The 18,349-nt window shown below is 32.3% G+C and overlaps 1 protein-coding gene across 8 annotated transcripts in view; it reads left to right on the top strand.

Annotated features, from left to right (window-relative positions):
• The first annotated feature begins 12,185 nt into the window (after window positions 1–12,185).
• Window positions 12,186–18,349, top strand: part of LOC141406509 (glutamine--fructose-6-phosphate aminotransferase [isomerizing] 2-like) — a 50,847-nt gene continuing 44,683 nt past the window's right edge. For 4 of the 8 annotated variants that reach the window (XM_073992172.1, XM_073992139.1, XM_073992148.1 and 1 more), the window contains exon 1: window positions 12,631–12,888. The gene's annotated coding sequence lies outside the window, so the exon portion shown is untranslated. Of the gene's footprint in view, window positions 12,889–18,349 lie in introns of all 8 variants that reach the window. The other 4 variants (XM_073992176.1, XM_073992134.1, XM_073992153.1 and 1 more) reach the window with 4 other exon arrangements.

The following is an 18,349-nucleotide window of genomic DNA, read 5'->3' as shown; positions in this document are numbered from 1 at the left end:
CTACATTTACCGTTATAAAATGAAAAACCGAAGTGACCCAAAGAAACCAATATTATTTTCGTCTTCTGTGGACTCCCACAAAACCGAATTTATGCATTAGAACCCCTGCAAATTTTCACTGTAGCACAGTGTAATTGTCGAGGATCTCAATATCGATAACTTTACGTTTAACTGATGATTAGCTCCGAAACTCGACAACGGTCCGGTTGAACTTTAACATGACAAAGCCCAGAAATAATTGCAAGTTTGAATCGTTTCTCTATGTTTTGCTGTGGGGTCAATGCATTTTTTCTACTCATTCGTGTTTGTTAAGTTTGAAGCAATCTTTTGATTTACTGATGTGAGTGAAACACTTCGTCCAAATTTCTTTACGATTAGAATATCCAATACTCGGGTGTATGTTTGGGTGCTATCGTGATATTTAACGTTCTATTGAATGAATATTTGCCGAAGTATGTATATAAAATTAAATAATTATATTATTGTAAAAATATCATTATAAAGACTTAACAAAAATGATCTGTCTGCCTTATTTGTCATGGAAATAAAGCTTCTGCCAAGTTCAAATAAAACAATGAAAACAAGGCCTTCTTAAACGACAAATTTGGCGTATCAAAAACTACAACATGGTTAGTTATATTTACACTGGCATCAAAAAGAAGTGCTTTACGCAAATACGACATTTATTTCATTATTCATTCCAAAACATGGGCCAATTTTAAAAATTTAGAAAAGTACAATCATTGATAAAAATCAATTTTTAATACAAATTCGCGAAAATTGCACCCATTGTGCAAATTTTTTTCTATTTTTTTATATAGCTGAAAAGAATATATATGGTAACATGGGGCGGCTTCGCCACTGGGGCGCCTTCGCCAGCGCCGATTTTCTTGATAATTATAACTGCTACATAAATGCCGTTAAAGGGAAAATTGTGAGTTTAACTAAGATCTTTCATCTCCCAAAAATTGGCTTTTCTATCAAATATATGATTGCTGATGAACGCGGTTTCATGTTTTTGGGGTATTGCGAAAAATATTCATGGTAGGTATATTTTGTGATATCTTGTATAACTTTTGTGATATCAAAATTATATTTTAAACCATTTATAGACAAATACTGAAGAATATAAATCCAAATAATTTGCATGATAAAAGTAATTATATTCATATTATGAACTATGTAGGGGGTGGGGCGGCTACGCCATGATAGGGGTGTTGTGGGTTAATGTGAGAAATATGTCAGGTTTAACATAAATTGTTTATTCTATTGATATCCCACGCTATAATGTGAAGTCGAAATCAAATATTGTGCTAAACCTATCTACTTTGACAAAAATTTCATATTTATGCCTAAATTCAAGGTACCTACTTCAATTAACGGCTAGAATATGTTTCTTTTTGTAAATTTTAGAATCATTTTTGATTATTAAATAGAAAACATGTTCCTCTTGTAGGCCTTAATAATTTGAACACGTCTGTTCCTTTTAACCAATATTCCAAAACTGAATATTTATTTATTTTCATTTGACATATTTTAGAATGTATCCATTGAAACAAATTATAGTAGGCTAACTCATATATAATAATATTCAAAGTAGTTGATATAAGACTGGGTAACAAACGAATAGAAATAACAAGTTCAAATAAGATATAAATAGGAATAACAAGTAAGGTATATATTGTACAAATTACTACAATTCGGCCATTCTGACCGAGAGAGCTCCTGATCTCTCATTGGCTATCACTTCACACGACTACTAGACCAAGGGCGCATATTTGAGACCGCCCACCCACCTTTTCGAAATAATTGAAAACCGTCAGCATCTTGAACCAAATAACGATCATTATCTAATATTTTTGTTACTTTATATGGACCTCTATATTCATGTATGCGTTTTTTAGATACACCTCCAGAATTCTCGAAATTTTTTACCGTTGCATAATCTCCGATCTGATAAGTTCTTGGTTCTTTTCGTGTTATATTGAAGTAATTTTCATGATTGCATTGAAGGACTTCCTGTTTTTTCTTTGCTTCTTTTCTTCTTAATTCGCGGTTTACACTTAAATCCGCTTTCGAAATTTCATTTTTCTGTAGCTGATCACATATACTTTTTTGCTTTCTTTGTCTATTCTGGCAAATTATTAAATTGTCTTCAAACGTGTTCGAACCCAATGCTGGTACACCGTTACTCAAACTTTGTGCGTCTACATTTTGCTTTCTTGTCCCGGAACTATGTACAAAACAATTTTCGCTGTCACTAACTTCAAGACATTTAGCAATTTTAGGTTCGATGTCAATTGCCATAATTGATTGCACAAACATGTCCCTATTTTCATCATTTGATATCTCTTCTACTAGTTGAGCTTCACTTTTCTGATGAGGACGGGTTGCCACACATTGTTCAAAACTTTCACATCCATAACATGTTCCAAAAGCTTTCTTCGGCTTCTCACAATCTGTTGCCATATGGCCCAGTGTATTACAATTGAAACATTTAATGTTATTGTCTTGATTTCTTTGGAATACTCCTCTCGTATACATCGATTCCGGTTTCTCCAAATTTATTCTTGAAAAGGCTTGCAACAGTTGGGATTTGTTCTTATAACATTGTAGGCTTGCCTGTATTTTGAGGTGCTTGTCGGGAATACCGTCTATGATACAATCAATCAGTTCATCATCTGCGATATCAACATTGTTAGCCAGTAATATTTTGTCATCATAATAATCTATAAATGATTCTTCATATTGCCATGTTCTCGCTTCAAACTTACGACGCAACGAAAGTTTGTTTACCTTCACGGAGAAAACATCTTTAATTTCATTTAACAAAACATCGACATCTTGGGTAACAAAATTCGGTTTGTTGTGTAACCACTTCTGGACCTTTCCTTTTAGTTTGCTCAACAATAGAGCCTTTGCGGTCTTCTCATTCACATGATAAACTTCGAGGATTCCCCGGAATTGGCTTACCCATACATCAGGTTGTACACCGCCATAATAATCAGGAACAATATCCTTAATGATTCCAATCATCGAATCGATTTTCTCACCATCTTGGTTTGTCCTTCCAAACTGTTTCAAGCTAAACTCTTTTTGTCCAGCACCTTCAAAATTAGCGCATGTTGTTTCATATTCCATCACTTTTTTCATAAACTCATTCTCACGATTCAGAAGTTCGTTTTCTCGCTTCAAAAGTTGCAGTTCTTTCTTCATTATATTAAATCTTGAAGCTTCATTTCTCTCTTCAGCCATTGACCCATTCTGATATACTTCCTCAATTCTTTCTAACTTCCTTTCACTATGAATTTCATTCTCTTCTTCTTTTCCACAATCCTCAGCAAAATCATTACGTTCATCTTCACTAGCATGCTCCGCTTCATCCGTCACATTCCTTACCAATTCGGGACAATTGCCTCTTTCGACAGCAGGAACTTCGTTCAGCCTTAGCAAAAGCATACTTTTTGTGCCTGAAGATGGTAAACCGAGCTGTTGTAACCACATACGTAATTGTGGAACGGTATAATCCTTTCCAATAATATTCTCCATTGAATAAGCACACAAAATTGTTTGAAAGAAAAAAAATTCGTTCCCACTTCTGAAAATTGTAGGCCTTAATAATTTGAACACGTCTGTTCCTTTTAACCAATATTCCAAAACTGAATATTTATTTATTTTCATTTGACATATTTTAGAATGTATCCATTGAAACAAATTATAGTAGGCTAACTCATATATAATAATATTCAAAGTAGTTGATATAAGACTGGGTAACAAACGAATAGAAATAACAAGTTCAAATAAGATATAAATAGGAATAACAAGTAAGGTATATATTGTACAAATTACTACACTCTTATGCATAATGTTGATATTTGGGGAGGAAGTATGGTAAATGTCAGTTTAGAGTCCGTTGATATATGTCCTATGTCGATGGCAAAGCTACCCCATGGGTGGGGAGGCTTCGCCACTTTTTAGACATTTTGTAAATTCTCAAAAATAATATTTTAAAAACAAAAATATAATCATTTATATATCAAAACTTATAGTCAAGACATGCTAATATTCTTACCAAAAATAATATTTGGAAAAACTTTAATGATGTCGATATGAGAACATATTGAACAAAAACGTGGCGAAGGCGCCCCATGTTACCATATACATTTTTTCTATTTGGACCAATATGAGTATTTTTTGCATATACCGAAATGTTTTGTTGAGAAGCAGCATCAACACAGCAAACAATAATGGAAATCAAAAACCTCTTTTTTACTGAAAATACACCTTTGGCCATATACAAATTACTAAATTTTGAGGCCAAAGTGGCACGTTTTAACATAATCCGATTGTGCTCAAACTTCGGCAATCTTAAAATCGAACAAAACTAAATCGACATCCAGTTCATTGATGTGGCTAGAACACAAATCCTACCAAATTTTATGAAAATCGGGTAAGATTTTGATATTGCTACAATTGTATATTTGGTCAATTGGGGCCCTATAATATTGCCTTATTTAAAATCCAGCCGATTATCACAATTTTTGGTAGGTTTACTTGTTTAGCCACAGAAATTAACTGGTAATTTTTTCTCATCGGTTGGACAATAAATGTAGCCTTTAGAGCGATTTCGTTAAAATTCACCTTTGGCCCCATACAAATTACAATGGAAACTTTGAGGCCCCAGTGGCACATTTTAACATATTCCGATTGTGCTCAAACTTTGGCAATCTTAAAATCGAACAAAACTAAATTGACATCGATTTTTCCCTTTGAGTTAAAACCAGTCTAATGTATACCATTAGAAAGCTTATAAAATTGTCAATCACATGCTAGTCCAGTCAAAATAGACATTGAAATAGCAAAAATTCCCACAAAGATGAATTGTGGTGGAGAGCTATGTTTTGCCAATATCCTAAAGGTCGCCATTTTTCCCATTTGTGCAAACACGGTTATTCGGCGTCAAAGGTCAATCTTTAGGGATTTTTTAGGTCTAGATCAAACATTGTAGACAGAAAAATTCTCTGCAAGTTTGGTCTTAATATATTTTTTCTAGAACGAACCATCATTAACATTTAGCGGTTCTAAAAAACACATCATTTTATGCATTCATAAGGGAAATACGTACATATTCAGGTGGAACGGCTTAAGGGGTGGCCCCTAGTTGTAAATCCCAACTAAAACCATTTTCGACTGCTTGAGTGGAGTATTCCCCCATTGGCTCAACTTCATTTATTACCCTCTTTGGAAAAGCCGAAAAGTGAGTGTGATTCTCATTCATTTGGGAATACTAGACACTTAAAGAGTTCGGTTTTTCACTAAAAAGGCATCATTTCAAAAACTGAGAAGCCAATTGATAATTCAATTCGCCGGGATGAAATCATGATATTGGTAGCGATCAGTAAAATTTTGCAACACTGTCAGTTCGTTTTGAAAAACATTACTCTCTGTAATAGAGGGTAATAAATGAAGTTGAGCCAATGGGGGAATACTCCACTCAAGCAATCAAAATGAGATTGAATCTTCAACAATAAACAAAACAAACTAAAACCATTTTTCATGAATTTTATCCAGGAAAACTATGAAACTTTTTAGTAGATGTTTTTTCATTTGAAAGAACGCATTTAAAACTACATTCTGAATTTTTCTTGTTGAAAAATATTACGTAGTTTTGTGTCAATTGACCTTCTTTTTTTGCGGTGCCAAATCTAGTTCGAAAACTAATGAACCGATCGTAATATATATTTGTATATGCTTATTTAGAACATAAATATCTAGTCCTTCATCCATAGATTTTTTTAAAAAGATTAGGTTTTACGGAAATGGTGGACTAAAAATTCAAAATTTCATTTTTTGACTTAAAAAACTGATATTTTCTGGTCATAAAAGGACAACAAATTTTTTTAAAAATAAAATCGATCGATTTAGGACTAGTTTTTGATGTCATTTATAAGCTCACAAAATTATATGACAATCGGTTCACTAGTTTTTGCGCTAGAGTTGGCACCGTTTTCAAAATGTCATTTCGAGAAAAATATAGAAACTCAAACTATGCTACATACAAATCACAATTAATTTTTCCCTTCCAACACTTATATCTCAGTCATTTTTGTTCCGATCGACTTAAAATTTATAGCACATATTCTATGCTACTTATACTTTAAAATAGGCCAATAAAGTTTTTTTCGATTTCTAAAATTTACAAGTGGGGGGTCACCCCTTAAATGACCGGAGTAACCGGGTCTGTCACCCCAAAAAATATATTTTTCCTTGAAGAGCGAAATTATACCTATCTTTTAAAAAATTCTAACAAAATCGGATGGGTAATTTTATGCAAAAATAGCCCATGTATTCGAGAGACCAACGGGGACGTCCCCGAAAAAAACTCTCCGATTTTCTTTTATAATTTTCACGAACGGCGGATCCGGTTCGTCGGTTATTTGACCCGAAAGGCCAGATTTCAAACTGGGTTAGACCCGGTTCTACTGAAGCGATTACTGTAAAGTGGGTATCTTTTGAAAGCGTATGGGAATACCTAACACATGTTATTGTTGTTTTAAGCGGTCCGCCTCATGATGTTCTTACATAATTTGACACTTATATCACAATATCTCAAGAATGGTGACTCCTATTGAAAAGTCATAAAGATCATTTTCAAGCCTACAAATTTTACCTTAGTAGATTTCTGATAGGTCGAAGGTCTGCTTTGTGTCTATTTTGACTGGTTATACCATGTTTATACCATGGGGATTTTCCGCTAACGAAGTAGCGGGCATATGCTAGTATTGTATATAAACTCAGGTATTCTTTGTCATGTATACAAATTATTTGGCCTTTTAGGTTTTCTGTTATAAAAATATGAATAAATACATCTTTGTGTTTATTTCAGCTTGAGTCTATATTTTGTTGTAATTCAATTGTTTGAATAACAACAAAATATTTTAAAGTGGATATGAAATTCATTAGTTGCGGGCGAAGGGTAGGGAATACTATAGTTTCAGTTGTCACCAAACAACTTCATCAGTTCCCTTTTTCGATGACTCTGTATCGATAAACAGGTCAATAAAGCCATCTAGCAAATTGAATAAAATGAGAAATTTGCTGTATGGCCCTAAAGCTTTTTACCCTACAATTTGAGTCGAACTAAAGAATTTCATATCCACCACTGTTTTTAAGTCGTCTTTGCTTCGCAAAGAATACGAACATAGGAATGTTGCTTCAATAAGCGGGGGAAAAAGCAACAAGAAAGTTGTTTTTGCATTACGCATTGGTCAACAAGGCCGTGCTGAAGCCTATTATTGTTGTTGGCGTTTTTTGTATTGTTGGACTGCAGAATTTTACATCTTTGTGTTTATTTCAGCTTGAGTCCATATTTTGTTGTAATTCAATTGTTTGAATAACAACAAAATATTTTAAAGTGGATATGAAATTGATTAGTTGCGGGCGAAGGGGGCGAAGGGTAGGGAATACTATAGTTTCAGTTGTCACCAAACAACTTCATCAGTTCCCTTTTTCGATGACTCTGTATCGATAAACAGGTCAATAAAGCCATCTAGCAAATTAAATAAAATGAGAAATTTGCTGTATGGCCCTAAAGCTGTTTACCCTACAATTTGAGTCGAACTAAAGAATTTCATATCCACCACTGTTTTTATGTAGTCTTTGCTTCGCAAAGAATACGAACATAGGAATGTTGCTTCAATAAGCGGGGGTAAAAACAACAAGAAAGTTGTTTTTGCATTACGCATTGGTCAACAAGGCCGTGCTGAAGCCTATTATTGTTGTTGGCGTTTTTATTGTTGGACTGCAGAATTTTACATCTTTGTGTTTATTTCAGCTTGAGTCCATATTTTGTTGTAATTCAATTGTTTGAATAACAACAATATGAATAAATAAATAAATCAATCAATCGATCAATCAATCATGTAATCAATCAATCAAGCAATCAATCAATCAATCAATCAATCAATCAATCAATCAATCAATCAATCAATCAATCAATCAATCAATCAATCAATCAATCAATCAATCAATCAATCAATCAATCAATCAATCAATCAATCAATCAATCAATCAATCAATCAATCAATCAATCAATCAATCAATCAATCAATCAATCAATCAATCAATCAATCAATCAATCAATCAATCAATCAATCAATCAATCAATCAATCAATCAATCAATCAATCAATCAATCAATCAATCAATCAATCAATCAATCAATCAATCAATCAATCAATCAATCAATCAATCAATCAATCAATCAATCAATCAATCAATCAATCAATAAATAAATAAATAAATAAATAAATAAATAAATAAATAAATAAATAAATAAATAAATAAATAAATAAATAAATAAATAAATAAATAAATAAATAAATAAATAAATAAATAAATAAATAAATAAATAAATAAATAAATAAATAATTTTATTGGTCCCGATACTAGAACAAATAAACCCATTTTCTTAAACCGCGTTTTCAGGAAAATATCACTGCGCTTAAATATGAAGATCAAGGTTCGGGGGGTGAAAATTCTTTTAAGCGATTAAAGCCTATAAAGATTATTTGATGAATCCGGAAGGACAGTTATGTGATAGGTTAAATTTCCGACATTTCCATTGATGCTAATTATGTTTATGTACAGGGTCACATAACAGAGTTGTAACCTAAAATATATGTACATTGATCCCGCGAACTTTTAAATAAAGGTTGAGTTAATAAAAAAATGATATATTCTAAACAATTAATTTATATCGGAATGAGGAAATCCTGACATTTACATTGATGCTAATTTTGTTTATGTAAATAGCCACATAAGAGAGTTTCAGTCTTAAATATTGGTAGAATAACCGTAATCACGATAAAGATCGGACGAACTAAATCTTATACAACCTCTTTCCGGCGTTACGAAATAAGTCCCCAAACTGAAAACCAAATTATACACAAAACAACAAAAACTATAATTTCAGTTTTTAGGGATTTAATTAATTTTTTTTGGGATTTCATATACAAATTTGGGGACTTATTTCATTATGCAATAACTCTCCAATTCTGGAAATGAAATAAATCCCCAAAAATAAATTTGTTGATGATTTATTTTTTCTAAAATAGCAAATTATTCGAAAATATAAATATCTCCTGGTAAGTACGCGTGGTAAGTACAACCTAGCCGTTGAGTTTTCTCATGTAGTTATTACATATCAATTTTAAAAAAGGTCTTTGAAGATCGTCTGCTGATCAGTAAAAATTCGAGCTATTATATGTCCCAAAAATGATTTATATACAAATCAAGAGTGAATGTGGAAGATGAAAAAAAAAACATATAGAACATAATCATTAGAATGAAGATGGAATATATGGAGCATTGGGAAATATGATTGTGAAAATTGATTATTTTGTGATGAATGAGTTACTCAAAAAATTTTTTTTTTTTTTTTGGATTTCCTACCCCCAATTTTTTGTTTTACAATCGATGAATCCGAGTTTCATCCGAGTTTAATGTAGAAAAATGGGCAAAATTGGGTTGAAGCCAACAAGTTTTTTATGTTCCCTTCCGATTTCTGTCTTAACCATACATTTTATAGAAAGAATTACTGAATACTCCATGGGCAACATGATACTAGTGCATGATGTTTCGATATAACCAGACGATTTTGAATTTGATGCCGACATTTCGAAGCCTTAATTTAATAATCCGGACGCGCAACAAGATAGTATTCCAAACTACTAATAGGATTATAGAACGCGTGATTTTACGTCGTTTAATGTTTATCTCATGAGTGTGCTCCTTACAGTTTCCCAGTAATTGGAGTCTAAAGGAAAAAAATTGATACGTGAATTTTCTTAAAAACCTTACTTATTTGCATTTAAAATTTACAAGTGTCATTCAATTTCCTTTGAACCCCGCGTGCATTTAGATTTCTTACGCGACGGATCTAGGTCTCATCCGCGATCGAATCCATCCAATAAAACCACTGATATACTTAGATACCTTGGAAATAGGAAAATCAGCAAAAATATATTTTGACAAATCCGCGCACTAAACCGCGATTTTCTTTAAAAAATTTGTACATAAATGGAATTTTTTATACGCGAGTATAATATTTGCGAAAACGCGTGCCATAAATAACGCAAAATAAAATGTGGAGGCACACCAGCGGTTCTTGAAGAATCTATTTGAAATAGGTGTATATTGACGTATTTTTGATCGGTGCTAATGAAACCGGATGCGCATCAAAATCGTATGTACATTGCGCGACTTTTACGCACTTTAAGGTTTTTGGCATTGTGAGATGCAACTGACGGCCAGTGATGCCAGATTTGCCAATTTATCGGCATTTTGACAGTTTTTAGACCAAAAAAACAAAAATTGTACTCTATAAACCCACAAAAATATATGATGGTCGGTACAGTCCTTCTCGACCTATAGTGAACACAGCTTTTTTTAAAAAACCAGTGTTTCGTAGGTGGTCATTTGTCACAAAACTGTTTTGTTTTATGAATTGGTAATTTTTTTCTTTACTTAATATTTTATGCTTCTCTTATATAGTAATAATTTGAACTGAAATACAAGTTATTCTACTTGCCGATTTTTTGACGACTTGAAATACTATTTTGCCGATTTGGGCTCCCGAAAATTGACGATTTTAGACCAACCTTATCTTGCATCACTGCTGACGGCACACAATGGCCGCTGAGTGAAACATCGAAATATGCATAAATATTGAAAGATATTGATTCGCTGTATCCAAGATCGGATGCGCATCAACCGGCTTTAACTAATTCGCAAATAACAAGCTTTTTAATTTTCATATTTTTTAATGATTGTGATTTCAATATTACTCTTAATTTCCTATCCCTATAAGTTATCACAGTAAGCAGTTAAGCTTTCACGATGGTAAACCATATTTCTTGATGAAGTTTTAGCAGTATACATTAATTATTGTATGGGATTTTAGCGAAATAGTTTAAGAACTAACTAATATTTTTTTCTAATTTTTTAAAAGATAACGGTTGAAACCTTTTTTATCTTGGATAACATATAAGAGAAACGGCATGTGTTCAAATATGGTACCAAAAGTACATATTTTCGAAGAGGAGATTCATTTTGAGATGAAAATAAAATCTTCGAAAAATAGCTCAATTGCTGAATAGAATAATGTCTTCAATAACGTCTTCTTCTCCTTACTGCCTACATTTTAGAAATAACTATTTCTTGTTGCATGCGAATAAAGTAAACACATACAACAGAGAAACTCTTTGGGGAATTATTTAATTTTCAAAATTGGGTACTTGTTACTTCACTTTGTTTTGGAGAGTTTTTTTTTTTCTTCGTTGGGGAGTTATTTCATTTCAATGGTTGGGGACTTATTTCATTTTCAGTTTTGGGACTTATTTCGTAACGCCCCTCTTTCCCCGCATAATATTTTAATGATTTTTAAAAAACCTTACGCACAAAATAATTAAAAATTCATTTCAATATGGATTGGGTGTAAATTTTTCAATATTTACATGGAATAAACTTTATTTTAGTTTTAATAGGCAAAAGTTCCTTCATATTACAACAAGAAGTACTCAAATTTCATTATGTATTTGACTAAATAATTGTATTTTGTTCTAGAGTTCTTAAACACATTTGAACATTAGTAGATTTTGCAAAAATCTGAAAAATTGTCGCCCTGTCTAAAAAGAGATGCTAAGCAGCCATCTTCAGCCATATTTTTTAATAATATGTTTGTTAATTCTTGAATAAATCTACAATACAAATTTTAGTTCATCACAAACTTTTTAAACACATTGATTAATTAATTGAAAACAATGACATAATTAAAAAAATAATGTTCTACACCGAAGTTTATTGTATTGTTCGAAAAAAGTGTTAACATCACTGGCCAAAAATGTTAATAGGCAACTTGTTGCCTTACAACCTAAACCTGTTGGGAAAATCAAATGTACATTGAGAGAGAACAGGAGAATAAAAGAGAATCAAACGAAGTTACCGGTTAACCCAGTGGTTTATGGCTAAAACATGATCGCTCAATTCTGTCGACATTAATCATACGTCGGTTTAGTTCGATTACCATGGCACACATGCATACATACATACACGTGTACAAAGGTACTCAATCTGTTCTGCTGTAAACTACCGCCTAGTATTCACAATTAAATGTTTGTTTATAATGTGGTTTGATAACAAGTGAGTTTCTGACACATAAACCCACTTCCATTCTTGTGTACGTTTTGTACAAATACACAAACAATGGACAGACAGATAGGCAAAATGTCAGACAAACTCAAAGACAAAAGGTGGGAACAAGAAATGAAGTAGTGATCGATCGAAAGTGTTCGGTTACTTGTCAACAATTTCTACATCACTCTCGCGTACGTACGATTGTTTGATCGTACACCGGTCGCACATATCCAAAAATACAAACAACAACAAGCCAGTAACAACTTGTTAACTTGTTTTTTTAACGTTGACTGACTCTGCTGCCACTTGCGTTACCACCAACCAAATACCACCAATTCGTTTGGAACACGATCACCTCAGTCGACGTTGGCGCGTTTAGTTTTGGCTCACTGGAACTAACTTTTGCTATAAAAGTGAAGCATTTTGCTCGCGATACTTTTTGATTTGGACTCAGTGTTAATTAAGACGCGAACTAAGAGGGTTCAGTTCAGTTTCCGTGTGTGTTCTGTGAAAAACAAAAAACAAACAAAACTAGAGAAAACAAAAAATAAAAGAATACAATAATAAGAAATAAAGAGACTGAAGCATAAGAAGCAAAACAAATTTCGACAATCATCACAAAACAAATTTAAAAGTGGAGAAATAATTTTGCAATAAATACAAACAAAACCGTGGAAAAGAAGTAAAACAAACGGTAAACATTTAACAGAAACTCCTTATCTATCGCTGAAGTATCATCTCAGCAGTGATTTTTCCTAAACCGGATGCTTATATTGAAAAGGCAGCTTTGTTTGGTAGCGGGTTGGGTGGCAATGTGAAATGTTAAAATTGTGTTGACATTGCTAAAATTTAAATCAGCAGTGAAATAAAACATAAGACTTCCTTCCTCAAAGAATTTGTCATAAACAAATCTTAAAATTTGAATTATTACCTAAAAAGTTATTATATAAAATTATGTTTGCAATTGCTTAACTTTACGTTTGGTTTTATCTCGTTTTAATGAAAAAAAAACGCAAAATAAACAAACAAATCGTATATACAATGTATATGTACACACGTACAAGTATGACGCTAATGCACAGTGATTCGAACCTAGATTAATGAGCTCTAACCCATACAATAATTGTTCATTGTTCAAATAAACCCTTCGATGTTTATTGCAGACGTACCTAAAACACACAGTTAGTCAAAAAACCAAAATTGTAACAAATTGCATATTGATTGTTCACTTATGGCAAAAATCAACTTTGTATATTTTGACGGAATATTGTTTTGGGGATCAATTGCAAGAGTTTTGCACAAAAACCCGTATAGTGTTTACATAATTTGTTACCATAAATGAACAATTAATATGCAATTTTTTACAAAGTTTTTGCAATACATTAGTTGCCTACCTGTATGTATATTTTGAATCTGTCAGTGAAGTTGTTACGTATTGAATTATTTCTATGTCTGGGCCTTAAATCTATCAATAAAGGAAAATCTTGCAGTGGACCTTATGTCGAAAGCCTCTCGTAACGGAGTAACAAATTTTATATTATATAACTCAGTCTTCACAGAACTGATATTCCATACAAATCAGCTGTTTTTGTTGCATTTATACGTGAACAAACTTCTAATAGGAGTAATTCAACTCATTTGAGGGACGAATAAGAATTACAATTAAATTACGTGGGTTTGTTTGGTAATCAAACTGCAACAACAACTACGACCTATTGCAGTAGGCACACACTTTTCATTTATGTTCAGGTCATTCACTATTTCTTCACACATTCATTTAGTTTTATCTAATCAAAAAGGGTATTTAAATGCAGACAACAAAGTGCTTCTTATATGCATTTTAAGTGTGTCTGCGCTATTAAAGAGCCAAGCGTTAAAAACCACAAAAAATGCGTCACAAAATTAATTGGAAGATCATTGGTAACGTGTAATTGGTTTTATTTTACTTTCGAATCAAGTACTTGAGTACGTTTATTGAGAAGGTAATAATGCACATAGTTGAGGGGTTTCAACAGCAAAGGTTACTACTCCACTAGAATAGTGGTATAGATGTTAGTTATGCACAATTTATAACAGTTAAAGAGTTCCCGAATAAAAAAGATATTTCTAGAAAGCTAAGACGTTTCGTCTTTAAAAAGGTATTTCAGTTGACGAAAACTAGTTTGACATTGAAAGTAAAATGAATATATAAGAAATGGACGTTGAATATTATGACATACGTTGACAACTGCAGTCTTCTGCACTGATTTACTTTCTAGCAGACTCTTAACGCAAACATTAATATTTTAGTATTGTTTAAAATGTGTGTTTAGTATTGTTTAAAAGTCAATAAATATTGTTATATGCAGTATGGAAACTTTGAGATACAATATGAACAGCAATAAAGAAACACTACAGCTACATAAATACATATTTTAGGTTCTACAGAATTAAAGGGGACTAGAAGCAGGATTGTTCTATACTGTAGATTCCATCAATAATTGATTTGGTTTTTAAGTGCTTGGAAAAAAGGTTTTAAATTTTCCATTCATTAAACCTAAAATAATCTTATTGGCTTTCGGCTGTTCATGCCTATGTTGTTTTGTCATATTGAATATTAATTAAAAAAAATAAAGGAAAATTATTTTTGTTTGTTTGACAAAATAAAATCTTGGACTCATTCGTTCAGGCATAAATCTGTGATTTTCATAAATAACGACATAAATTCAAATGCGAATTATATGTCGATAATGAATAATTTATAATACCTGCCACTGTTTCTGAAATATATCGGTATGAAGAATATTTTGATTTTTGTCGTCTTTGTTCATTACACTGTGCAACAAAATTAAATTTTTTTCAAAATGTTGGGAAATGTTTTTCTAAATGTTGAAAGTACATATAGCTAAAAATATAAGACACGTGTATCGGCGTTTTTAATGTTTACATCGGAAAGTAACCAAAGTAGGTGGGGCTAGTTCCGCCCATTTCTATTTTTATTTTGAAATATTCGAGTTAAGATATTATGGAATCCTTGCATTTAACGTATATAGTGTCTTTGGCAACTTTACAGAGGAGGATATGGGCAATATTTTTGTTAAAAATATTTTCATCAAAGGTGTCTTTTTGGCCCTTTTTTCGAAAATCTTTCAAAACCTCCTTTAAAATGCAATCATATCAAATCCAAATATTCTACAAAATTGTTTGCCATACAATTCTACTATAGACCTCAGAATACACCAAATCTGTAAATCTTATTTAATCGCCAGAAATCTCTAAAAATGAAAAACACGTTTTAGGGTTAAAGTCGGACTTCATCTGAGTTTATTCAAAATTGTCCCACAAAACATAATTTTGGGGAGATGACGTCAAAGGCAAAAATAATCTTCGTTAAATTTCACTGTGGGTCACCAAATAAATAAAATGTCTGTTTACACCATATATCATAAAAATAGCAGTATAAATTTTGCTTAAGAAACATGAAATTATTTCCCATTTTTTTTATGAAATTTTTTCCTTTTTTTTCGAGTTGATACATGAAAGTAATATGAAACTTGGTTCTCAGTGATAAGTTTCAAAAGATGAAAAATTCTACACAAAATTTCACTATGAGTTTCGGAAAAAAGCATATATCTAAGTATACAATTTCATTTATAAAATTAGATAACAAATGTATATATATTAGGATGAAGTTATATGTTTTAATTTTGGACTGTTAATTTTACATAATTCCATTCAAAATCCACCAGAATCCTTTACATTTTGTGAATATTGTTAAAGAAAAAAATGTTCCAAAAGAAATTTCATTATGAGTCTCTGAATAAAAGAAATCTTTTACCATAACAGGGCCATGGTTTACAATTTTTTATCCAGATTGTCGTGTTTTCCTTCATTTTTCGAGATGATACATGAAAGTAATATGAAACTTGGTTCTCGGTGAAAAGTGTCAAAAGATGAAAAATTCTTCACAAAATTTCACTATGAGTTTCAGAAAAAAACAATATATCTAAGTATATAATTTATTTAATAAAATTAAATTACAAATGTATATATATTAGGATTAAACTATATGTTTTAATTTTGGACTGTTAATTTTACATAATTCCATACTGGATCAAAATCTACCAGAATCCTTCTCATTTTGTGAATATTGTTAAAGAAAAAAATGTTCCAAACGAAATTTCATAAAAGAAATCTTTAACCATAACAGGGCCATGGTTTACAACTTTTTATCCAGATTGTCGTTGTGATTGGACACTATAAATATAAAATTGATGGTTTTTCGTTATGAGTTCATACAGAAGATGTTGTGCGCTCCATTTAAACAGCTTTTGAAGCATTTGTGGAGAATATATATTTAAACTTTTTTGTTTTTCAAAATAGTCTGGCTTAATCCCACTGTTGTTGTTTTATTATTTTAAAACAACTAATTTATTAGTGGAAAAAGGTTGGCATTGTTCGCCAAGGGGTAAGGCAAGGAAGACTAGTTTCGATCCACGCCACTGGATCTCATCAGTTCCCTTGTTTCTTGTTTGTGGATATTCTCCACCGAAGTTATTTTCCAATAACTTCTTCAACAAGAAACTTCTTATACCCAGACATCAATCGTCAGCTCGAAGTATAATCCCACTGTTGTTGTTTTATTATTTTAAAACAACTAATTTATTAGTGGAAAAGGGTTGGCATTGTTCGCCAAGGGGTAAGGCAAGGAAGACTAGTTTCGATCCACGCCACTGGATCTCATCAGTTCCCTTGTTTCTTGTTTGTGGATATTCTCCACCGAAGTTATTTTCCAATAACTTCTTCAACAAGAAACTTCTTATACCCAGACATCAATCGTCAGCTCGAAGTATAAAGGTGAACAAAGAAAAAACTTCAATGAGAAGTATTTCTTTGGCAGCCTAACACAACTCCGACGAAAGTGTTTGCGAAACACACCAAACCTTTTCCCACTGCTATGTGTCGTCAAATTTTGACGAATGCACATAACAAAATGTAGTTGGTAGCATGTCGCAGCCAACCATACAAACGGTGCCAGTGTTTCTCAAATCGAACATTGGTGGCGTCGTTTTTTATTGGGATAGCTAATACAATTTTGTTTTTCAAAATAGTCTGGCTTAATCCCATTGTTGTTGTTTTATTATTTTAAAACAACTAATTTATTAGTGGAAAAAGGTTGGCATTGTTCGCCAAGGGGTAAGGCAAGGAAGACTAGTTTCGATCCACGCCACTGGATCGTACATCTACAAAACTACTGAAACGGATTCATCGGTGCATTTGCAATAATAACGAATGTACCGGTTGGAAAATTTACGAATTAATCTGGAATCTAGGTAGTTCTTTTTTGCCTAAAGACTCGACCACTTCTACATTTTTAAATATGCTATATCTCCAAAATACTGAACCGATTTCCTTGAAATTTGCAGCAAATGTTCAAGGTCTGCCGTGGCAATGTTTACTTTATCACTTTCAGAGGAGGTGGCGTACATTCCAACGCATGTCCTTTAAGCGCTATATGTATATGCGAAACTAATGATTATATCGGTTTCAGCATTAATCTTGGGAGACAATGGGATTGTATCCCCCATGAAGGTATATACATATTTGGAGCCAAAATACCGGACCACGGTCACTTTTTTAAATATGTTATATCTTGAAACTGATGACCACGCCCACTCTTTTCAATGCATTATTTTTTCAAAACTACAGAACCTAATTTCATGAAAATTTCAGAAAATATTCAGGAAAGTCCCTTGATCCAAAATGCTAATATTTGTTGATGAATTTCTGGGGTCTATCGCTTTATAATCGCTATATTTGCTAAAGTAATGAATGCATCGGCTCGCAAATAAATTTTCGAGACAACGGTGGTTTCCGTCCCATGCGAACTTCTGATTTGTAGCCGAATGCAGGGTTGTTTAAAACGTTTACATGTGCACCTCCAACTGTATTTTATTTTGCTAACAAAAAACTCGGGTTCCAACGGTGAGCGTTGAACACACAACTCTAGGATTTGCTGTTGGACACATACGCTCTGCGCCACCGTACTCATTACATAGTAAGAAGTGAAATAAGTATCTTTGACATGTTACATTTCTTTGTAGTGGGTTACTAACGGATCCGAATTTTTTTTTTTTGGGTATGAATATGTAAGAAAAAATAAAACAAAACGAAAT

This window comes from Musca autumnalis, unplaced genomic scaffold (genome assembly GCF_047663935.1).
Source record: "Musca autumnalis isolate F117 unplaced genomic scaffold, ASM4766393v1 scaffold_1, whole genome shotgun sequence".
NCBI classification, from domain to species: Eukaryota; Metazoa; Arthropoda; class Insecta; order Diptera; family Muscidae; genus Musca; species Musca autumnalis.
This window is presented reverse-complemented; position numbering and strand designations above follow the sequence as displayed.